The sequence below is a fragment of the Hibiscus syriacus genome, unplaced genomic scaffold (assembly GCF_006381635.1).
Source record: "Hibiscus syriacus cultivar Baekdansim isolate YM2019G1 unplaced genomic scaffold, ASM638163v2 tig00112261_pilon, whole genome shotgun sequence".
In the NCBI taxonomy this organism is placed as follows: Eukaryota; Viridiplantae; Streptophyta; class Magnoliopsida; order Malvales; family Malvaceae; genus Hibiscus; species Hibiscus syriacus.
In genome coordinates, this window is record NW_024063289.1 from 990,545 (window position 1) to 1,001,590 (window position 11,046).

The 11,046-nt window shown below is 36.2% G+C and overlaps 1 pseudogene; it reads left to right on the forward strand.

Moving 5' to 3' along the window:
* The first annotated feature begins 261 nt into the window (after positions 1-261).
* Positions 262-6,513, forward strand: LOC120176953 (annotated as a pseudogene).
* The last annotated feature ends 4,533 nt before the right edge of the window (positions 6,514-11,046 follow it).

The window sequence follows — 11,046 nt, forward strand, 5'->3', positions numbered from 1 at the left end:
AAAAGGTCCAATTGTCTTCTTATTCTTCACCTCAAATCCTCTTTGAGGCTCAAATTCAAATGCCCATTTTTTCTAACTCAAAAGCAAACCCCAAAAATCTCCCGAGTATATATTTGTATATATATATTTGAAGATTCTATTAAAAAGAATCATTCTTGTGAGAGTCTATAAGAGAAGGAAAAAAAAATTGAAGCTAGATTATTTACGTTATGATGTGGGTTTTTCTTCCCTTGGAAAATAAACAAATTTCTCACTACTGAAATGGAAAAAGCTTCATGCTTGTTTTGTGGAAGAATTCCTTCAACAACAACAACTACAAAAGCTTTGGCTTTGAGTGTTCAAAAGAGTAGCTTTTTGAGTTCTCTACCATTCTCCTTTTCTCCTCCTTTGAAATCAATTTGTTTATTTGTTGGCCATAAATATAATTTACTTTCAACAAAATTTCAGCCCAAGCAGTTCGTTTTCAATGGTACTGGAGAAAACAGTGGCAGTCAAAGTAGCAGCAAGTTTATTACTACTACAAAGAAGAAACCTAGAAGCAAAAGCTATGTTGGAAGCAACCCAAAATTTAGCCAAAGTGAGAAGAAGTATACTCCTAAGCCCAATGATAATCTCAGTAGGACAAAGATATTAGTGGAAGAACTGGGGTTGTTGAAGAAACAGAAGCAACAGAAGGTTCAGAAGACTAAGTCTTTAAATGTTAGAACTTTGTATCCAATTGGGGATCCTTTGGGCAGAAGGGATCTTGGGAGGAAGGTGGTTGGGTGGATTAGTGAAGGGATGAAGGCAATGGCTTTGGATTTTGTGTCAGCAGAGTTGCAAGGGGAGTTTTTGGAGTTGAGACAAAGGATGGGACCTGGATTGACTTTTGTGATCCAAACACAGCCTTATCTCAGTGCTATTCCCATACCCCTTGGACTTGAAGCAGTTAGTTTGAAGGCTTGTGCACATTATCCAACTTTGTTTGATCATTTCCAGAGGGAATTGAGGAATGTTCTTCAAGACTTGCAGCAGAGATCTGTTGTTGATAATTGGAAGGAGACTCAATCTTGGAAGCTGCTTAAGGAGCTAGCGAATTCCGGTTCGTTTTCTTTCCTTATTGTTGAAATTATTTTCATATTCAACTTTATTTCTAGCCAGCATTAGTTATTTGTTTTAATTTAGTGTTTGGAATATGCTAATTAATGAATTTAGTAGTTTGAATATAGCATGAATTTATTTGTCCGACTTAGTTTTTGGAATGTGCAAATTAGTGAGTTTAGTAGTTTGGTAAGAAAGTGAGTTTGAACTGGGAGTGATGGATTTTGCAGCTCAGCATAGGGAGATTGCTCGGAAGAATTCACTGCCAAAGCCTGTTCAAGGTGTTTTGGGGATGGACTTGGAGAAGGCTAAGGCCATGCAAGGAAGGATTGACGAGTTTACAAATCGAATGTCGGTGTTGCTTCAGATAGAGAGGGATGCGGAATTGGAGTTCACGCAGGAGGAGTTGAATGCTGTTCCTACACCTGATGAGGGTTTGGATTCATCGAAACCTGTTGAGTTCTTAGTTAGCCATGGCCAGGCTCAGCAAGAACTTTGTGACACCATTTGCAATTTGAATGCCGTTAGCACATCAACAGGTTATCTACTGATTTGTTTGTTAAGTCTTTTTCTTTTTATATGAGATTGATAACCCCATGTTTGTGCCTTCATTTGGTCCTTTGAATGCAGTTCTGGAGTTCGTTGCAAAAATGGTGGTTTAGATTGCTAATGCTTTTAGAATTGTGATGTGTATAGGATTAGGTGGAATGCATTTGGTGTTATTTAGGGTTGAAGGGAATCATCGACTTCCACCTACGACCCTGTCTCCCGGAGATATGGTTTGTGTGAGGATTTCAGACAGTAGGGGAGCAGGTGCAACTTCTTGCATCCAGGGATTTGTTGACAACCTTGGGGATGATGGTTGCAGCATTAGTGTTGCTATGGAGTCTCGTCATGGTGATCCAACTTTCTCTAAGCTATTCGGAAAAAGTGTTCGCATTGATCGTATTCATGGTTTGGCTGATACACTCACATATGAGGTATTTGATAAACGCTTTTTATTTTTTCAGTCTTTGGGCTTACATTTCCTGGATGGTCGGCATGTTATTTTTACAACCAGTGATATATTTCTTAACTCTTAGTTCTGTTGCCGAATTTCACTTGACTAGTATATTCATTCCTATCTTATTGCCTGTAGATTTAAATTTGTATGATATATTGATTCTTTCTCATGATAATTTTGAAATGTCATTAAAGAAAAGGAATTTTATCAAAACAGAAGGAAATAGAAGTTCATTTATACTATATACTGAAAGTGCTATTACCAAGGCTCTATACTTCTTATATTCTCACCATCCATAGTTTGAGTTCAATGGACATTATTAAACCTGGTTCCACCTGTAATGCTTCTGAAATCCTATCGTGGTCATAATGCTTGGGAGGGTATGTTGTGTAACTCTCTAATCCATACTTTTCAGTCACGACTAGGTGAAGTAACTGTGTTCCTCATTTTTTTTTCTCTGATGTAATGTCTCCATTTCTGGAATACTAATTGGCAGTACCAATATTTTCCGAGAAAAGTTTGTGCCTGTTATGTAAGGACCGCTAAATCGAAGCTATCCTTTCAAATTTGACTAGGGAACCTATGTCATTTTTAATCGTATTCTCGAAGAACCATTATAGTGAGCGATTAGTAAACCTCTCCTTTTTGAGGTACAAGGGATCATCAAAAGCTAGAAAACCGCAACCTCTAACATGCTTAGTTATATATAGGTCTATGTTGAATACATGGTAACCATGTTATGTGGATTTCCCCAGCATGCTAAATGGTGACAGAATGTAAACTTTGTTAATTACTTATGAATTCCTCGAGTAGCATCTAAACGAATCCCCCGCCCCTTCCTCCAAGACATGCAAATTGTTTATCGAAACCTGAACCGTTTAGTATATTGGTTTTACTACAACAAAATGACTACCTAAGAAAATTTCTAGAGTTTTTCGAACCTGTTTTCTTGTAAGATGCTAGATATTTCAAGCTGCAGTTCTTGGCTAGGGCTACACCCTCTTTTACTCTGTTTAGGTTCATGTCAGTATGAGGTTTCATGTGGTGAATGATTCACCATGTAGCTTGCCATAAGGAATTAGCTAATAGAGAACACATCTTAACTTTTGATGTAGTTTTCTGAATTGCCATTAAGTACTAATTCCAGAAATATTTCGACCACTTTCCAGATTTTTTCCGTTAATATATTCATTTTCCAATTGTTTCTGTTGAATAATGCTTACTATATCTAACTGCCCTCTAATGGAATTTTTAGCGCAATTGTGAAGCCTTAATGCTGCTCCAGAAGAATGGCTTGCAGAAGAAAAACCCTTCAATTGCTGTTGTGGCCACACTGTTTAGAGACAAGGAAGACGTAGAATGGTTTGGTCGACTGGAATCAAGCAGAGTTGGATGGATTGTTACAGCATGGAACATTTGACGATTCCCAGCGAAAAGCGATTGCTTTGGCCTTAAACAAGAAACGGCCTGTGATGGTCGTTCAAGGACCTCCAGGCACTGGAAAGACAGGCATGCTTAAGGAAATTATAGCACTTGCTGCACAGCAAGGTGAAAGGGTGCTAGTAACAGCGCCTACAAATGCAGCTGTTGACAACATGGTCGAGAAACTTTCCGATACAGGATTGAACATAGTGCGTGTTGGAAACCCTGCACGTATTTCTTCAGCTGTAGCATCCAAGTCTTTAGTTGAGATTGTCAATTCTAAGCTTGCTGATTACTGAGCAGAGTTTGAAAGGAAGAAGTCAGATCTAAGAAAAGATCTTCGACTTTGTTTAAAGGATGATTCTTTAGCTGCCGGAATATGCCAGCTATTAAAGCAGCTTGGTAAGGCACTGAAAAAAAAGGAGAGGGAAACAGTGAAGGAAGTGCTATCAAGTGCACAGGTCGTGCTTTCTACCAACACTGGAGCGGCTGATCCACTTATTCGAAAATTGGATACTTTTGACATGGTTGTTATAGACGAAGCTGGGCAGGCAATTGAACCCTCTTGTTGGATCCCTATATTGCAGGGAAAACGTTGTGTTCTTGCTGGTGATCAATGCCAACTTGCTCCTGTAATTTTGTCCCGTAAAGCTTTAGAAGGCGGCCTTGGAGTATCCTTGCTAGAGAGAGCTGCAACTTTGCATGAAGGGGTTCTTGCTACCATGTTAACAACTCAGTACCGAATGAATGATGCAATAGCAAGCTGGGCTTCGAAGGAGATGTATGATGGAGAACTGAAATCCTCTCCGTCTGTTGCATCTCATCTTCTTGTTGATTCTCCATTTGTCAAGGTATGAGATCCTTTAATGTTTATTTCATTCTATACAATGGAGCATAGATCTTTATTAGTAATGGCTAATGGAAATGCTAATTTAAAAAAAAAAAAAATCTTCAAATTAATTTAAGGGCACAATCTTCTATTGAAATACATGCTTGTATGGGTTTTTTTTTTTGACTTTCCATTGGTATGCTTGCAAGTTATCAGGTTTTCCATACTCATCGAAAAATTTCATTTGAGAAGGCTCAAGTTTGATGTTCCTTTACCTTATTACAGCCCACATGGATAACACAATGCCCATTGCTGTTCCTTGATACAAGGATGCCATATGGAAGTTTGTCGGTAGGCTGTGAAGAGCATCTAGACCTGGCAGGCACAGGGTCTTTTTTCAACGAAGGGGAAGCAGATATCGTTGTCCAACACGTCTTTTATCTGATCTACGCAGGTAATTGCTCATATCTTTAGTCTACCTCATTAAATGGTGGTTATATATTGTCTTGTGTACTTAAAAAACTAGTCTACCTCAAGATTTGTAATTAAAAAACATGTATGGACATGATTGTGTGTTCATTTTTTGCATACCTGCCACTCATTGCAAGAGAATGCTCTCTCTCTCTCTCTCTCGATGTACGTAGCAGCTTGTATTCATTTTCGAGTTTAGTTGTTTGTCATTATGTCATACTTTTTTTTAGTATTATAGATGAATAAGTTGCACTTGCTACAACGGTATATGTGCTGAAATAGATTTCTCATAACCGAGCGGGGAGACTGTTGTTTGTCTCATTTTCTTGCCAGGTGCATGCTCAAGCAACATGTTTTGACATATCCTACATCGATAAACTCGGTTGAAATTAAGAATCTTCCCTTTTCAATGTGTAGCAGGAGTCGTAGAGTATCTATAGTTTCCTATTCATTATCAACCTCATTTAGGATTTTATTCCCTCTAGATGTACTCATCATGCTGGTTCATCCATCGACTTTTGAACCTATGCAGATAAACTCTTTCGAACATGATCAGCTTTTGAGTATAAGAGTAAAGGTGTATGTTATAGTGATTGCAGTTAAATTTACACAAGTAACATGATCGTGTCACCTTATATCTTGTATTTTGCATACTTGAGCCGATTGTCTTCCATAGAGCTTCTTACAAGAAGTGTTCTTTCCTCGATTTTCCCTTTGAATGCGTTTTAAAGCGACGTCTGTTATTAGCTTCTGCATAATACTTATCAGCTGGTAGATCAACACCTGCACTCAAATCGGTGGCCGCTTCATTTTTTTTGTTTGTTTTTCGTTTCTTTTCTTATCAAGATACATCCATGCTTGCGTTGTAGTGATTAATAGGCCTTGATTGTGATAATCGTCCCTCAACCAAGTTGAGAACTATATTTGGTTTTATTCTCTTATGCAGGTGTTAGCCCGACAGCCATTGCCATCCAATCACCTTATGTTGCTCAGGTACAGCTCTTGCGAGACAGGCTTGATGAGTTGCCAGAGGCTGCTGGTGTCGAGGTCGCGACAATTGATAGCTTTCAGGGTCGAGAGGCTGATGCAGTAATCATATCAATGGTATATATAGATATATATATATATTTGCTGTGAACTATTTTACTTGCCTTTTTGATATAATGGTGTTCTAAACTGGTGCATAAATCACGGATTGTTTGAAACAGCCATCTTCGGACAAAATGCTCGACCGAATCCCAACTATGACTGATTTAGAATGCTTGTTACCGTCTTTAGGTACGATCAAACACTTTAGGAGCCGTCGGGTTCTTGGGGGATAGTAGGCGGATGAATGTTGCCAGAACAAGAGCTCGTAAGCATGTTATGGTCGTGTGTGACAGCTCGACGATTTTCCACAACACTTTCTTGGCCAGGCTCTTACGCCATATCCGCTATGTCGGTAGGGTGAAGCACGCCGAACCCAGTGCTTCCGGAGGATCGGGGCTCGGGATGAATCCGATGTTGCCATCCATTAGTTGAACATGACATGGAACAGGTTCAAGTGCTACGCTTCAAATTTGTTTCAGTTGAACGATTGTAATCCGTAAAATAGATGCCTTTGGATACATTTGGTTTGGGCATCTATTTTCCCATTATGTACATATGGTCATTTTTGTGAACAAAATTGTTACCGTTTGGCTTAGGTGTATATAGAAATACACTTTTGTATACATTCCAAAACTGCAAATAATATCAAAGGAACCCCTCCCCCCAAAAAAGAGAAAATCACTGTTGTTTTTAGTTATAATTAAGTAAATTTTATATATTTTATTTAGAATATTTTAATTTTTTATTAAAGAATTATTGTAAAATTTAATTGTAGCAGCTGAAGGGGTTTTCGTTTCCTATTTACAATTATTTCTATCTTTTAATAGACCAAAAATTTGGCCTGAAAAAGAAAGGACGATTTGCATAGAAAAATTATGTATTATATTTTTTAATGGATTTAATTCTTTTACTATAACCTGATACTTTTTAGTCTTATAATTTTATAATTTTTTTTTTTACATTTTGAAATGTTTTTTCTTAGCATGTGTTTCAATATCATAAAATTGAATTTGAATGTAGCTATACAATTATTATAATTTGTGAATTTTACTGAACCAAATTTAGTTGAAAGTGTACTATTTAAATTGTAGGAGAGAGATGGAAATTTGTTTACTTCATTAGGTAGGTAATTACTCTTGAATTTATTATTATTTATTCACATGTTAATATTTTGTTGTTGTTATTATTATTATTATTATATTATTATTATTATTATTATTATTATTATTATTATTTTATTATTATTATTATTATTATTAGTGTTAACGTACCTTTTGTCTCAACTTCCGCTTCGATATGCAATTTTACTGCTGGTTTTTTATGCAATTTAACCCTTAACCTTTTTATTTATAAACTAATTTTCTAATTTTCATATTTATTCATGATGGTTTAAAATAATAAATCTTAAATTTAATTTTATATATTTATTATAATTTGGTTATAGCATTATAATTTAATAGCTGCTAGGATCATGGTAGCACCACAGTTAAATCATTGTAATGCTTGTTCTTTTTCCTGTAACATACACAATAAATTAGCTTCTTAAGAAGAGGTAAAAGAACTCAAGTCATGACTGTCACAACGTATTTAAGATTGGAAGTGATGTGATCTTGTCTAGCTCCAACTTTCTCCATGATTTGATCACACCATGAAAGTTATTCAAATCTGGTTCTAAGGGAGTTCTTCCTTACTTTATCTTATATTTACTTATTTATGCACTATATATTATTATAAGCATACACTTGCAGATTAGACTATACCTGAATTATCATAACAAGTGCATTCATTCATTATATGGTTTGCATCATTGATTGATATTCAAGCATATAATCTATAGTTATAATAATAATATTCATTCATTATCATATGATGCATGAGTTATTATTATAACCTATAGTCCACATCTTTATATTATAAGTTATTTACTTTAAATAATTAGCTTATATTATGCTTTCTTTTGTAGGTGCATATTCGGCCACATGATGGGAGCTGACTTAAAGCTATCATTGGAGTCCAAGAGCTATGGAAACTTGACTAGGACAACTCCAGGATAGCTCAAGAACATTTTGGGACAAAGTTGCCAGCTGACCCCTGAGCTCATAGCTCACTTGAGCTGGACTTTTGAGCTATCTAGAGACCTCATTTCAGCTAGAGAGTTGCACCATCATCATCACCACACAGAACACTACAAATATGGTATAGGTCAACTTTTTTGGATTCGTACCTTTTCGCGAAGAGTTCTCATTCCGAGAAGTGCCTTTTCACAAGGAGATGTCCTAAGACTCACATACATGTCCTTCATCTATGGCCAGCTCATCTTCAGCTCAAACATATGGGAAGTAGCTCAAATGATGAAAGGTTACCTTACACACATGTGACCTTTCATGACAAGTTGCTGCCCATTGAAGACCATGACACCTAGATGTACATTGGAAGCTAAGTCACGCCTAGTTGCTGCATATATTCATTCCATGGACTTCAAGACATCATCCTATGGTTGCAACCTCACCAAAGCATTGCAAGAAGACCCATGTACATTCAAGTAGGCTGCCATGTGCATCATTCAAGCATGTGCACTCCATGTGACATCAAATTGTCGCCAAAACACAAAGGGATGCTTCCTATTCAGCCAAAGACTCTTTCCTCTTCATTTTGGCACCCAAATAACTTCCAACTGCATTCAAATCATCCTTAGGGCCGAACCAACACATAACCATTCGGCCAAGAGCATGTATATTCATTTAAATCATGTATATTCATTTAAATAATGTATTTTAATAAAAAAATCATGTATTTTCAAAGGGGTTTCAACCTTGGCCGAACAATCAAGTATCTATTCGGCCTAAACCCTTTGAAAACTATAAATAGGCTATTGCATTTCATTTGTAACTCAACCCTTGGATAAATTAAAACTCTTGTGAGATTATTCTCTCTTCAAGTTCTTTTTAGAACTATATCGATTAAACAAGCTTTCTTAAGTTTGTAGCGTCATTCCTTCCCCTTCATACTTCTGGTTCCTAGTTCTTATAACTAGTGTGTCAAAGTTCTTACTACCATCCCTTATAAAACTTATAAGAAACGAGTCTTTGCTCCTTTATAGCATTGGTTCCTTCTTAGTTTTATAAGATACTGTCTATTCATCACCATCTTCCATCACCATTTTCACGCCTATATTATCACCATCTTCCATCACCATTGCACGCCTATATCATCACCATTGCACGCCTATATCATCACCATTTCAAGCCTATATCATCACCATTCCCTTACCATCTATTCACCATTAAATCATCCTTCATTCATAAACAAGGTATACGTCCATTTCACCATTGGAGGTCAAACTAATCAACACTTGAAGGATATTTATTCGATACTTCCGCAACCTACTTTGATATCAATTATTTCCATTTCATTCCTTATCAATTTCCATTTCTTTCAATCCTTATTTTCATTTAATCATTTATTCTTTTCAATTATGCAGATTACTTTCAATTCAAAGTGTAGCATCTGGTGTCTTTCCTAGATCGGGAAACAACAAGGCTACCAACTTCTCCATTATTGAAGAAGTCTAAATACCCTTACATCAAGCGGTAATCAGAGCTTTGTTGGATTGACAATCAAGTGCTGCAACAAAAAGCAAAAGAAAGAAGAAAAACAAAAAGAAAAAGAAAAGAATCCTACAACAAATTTGGTGTACAAAAGAAAGAAAAGAAAAAGAAGAGAACAAAAGTTCAAAGAAAAAGAAAAGTGAAGAAAGTTTCAAAGTACAAAGAAAAGCATAATACAATCTGCCCAACAACAAACTAGAAGGAGGTATCCTTGTTGTTTCTTGTGAAGGAAGGTAGTAAGTGTTGCAACTTGAGTTGTAAGTTATCTTCGTTTCTTACTATTTCATTTTTATTTTCCTTTCTCTTTCATCTTTTCTTTTTTCACTACCTTATCTCTTCTTAACCATTCTATCCTACCTTTAACATATCCTATGCCCCAATAATTTCTTTTTAAAGCCGACGCAAAAACTAAGAAACTTGCTCAATCTTGAGTTAGTTCTTTAAAAGGACCCATAAGAGAGAATTGAATGGTAAAAGGAAAGCGAGAGGGTGAGATTAGAAGGGGGATAAGAAAAAGCCAAGAACATATCCCAGAGTGCAAACACGAGTGTTAGTGGAGTGACATTTTAATTTCTTTGAAGTGTTATTGTGAGGTTTTGTGAGAGTGTTCTTGGTAAGGTTCTTTTACATATTTCCATTCTTTATTTCATTGACAATTTTTCATCTTTTCAATGAAGTATGAACAACAAAGAATGAATGCATTTCACAGTCGTTGCCATGTAGATGGTAAAGTGTGTCTTGTAGCTATTAACGGAGGAAGTTGTGCAAATCTTGCAAGCACATACATGGTCATGAAGTTGGGACTTACAACATTCAAACATCCCAACCCATATGTTTTGCAAGGATTAAATGAAAATGAAGAGTTAAAAGTCACAAAGCAAGTTGTCATCCCATTTTCAATTGACAAATATCAAGATGAAGTTCTTGGTGATGTTGTACCAATGGATGCTGGACATATACTTTTGGGAAGACCGTGGCAATTCGACAGATGAACAATACATGATGGGTTTACAAACAGATTTTCTATAACCCATAATGACAAGAAATTCACTTTGACGCCACTTTCTCCTAGTCAAGTGAATGAAGACCAGCACCATTTGAAGAAAAAAATGGAATCATTCAAAAACGTTGAAAATAATGAGAATCAAAGAGTAGATGAAGAAAACGTTGGAGTTGAAAATGAGAAAGATGAATTTGGAGAAAAAGAGGAGAGTGAAGAACAAATTTTATCTAACTTTTCTTCTCCTATCCTTTCTTATGTTTTGCAGGGCAATTTCAGAGATGTATCTTTTCAAGGTGATGATTCAAGAATCATGGCTTTTGAAGGACTAAAAGATGTGACTTTTGAAGAACAAATAGTTGTTGCTTTTGGTGATCAACGAAACATATCTCTTGATGTTTCAAAGATAATTTCGTTTGAAGTTCCAAGAGAAACGTCACTTGAAGTTCCAAGAGTTGTGTCTGTTGACATTCCAAGTACATTGCCAATTATGAAAAGAATTCAACAACCAACTCCCGTTAAACATCCACCCTGGTTTGATATG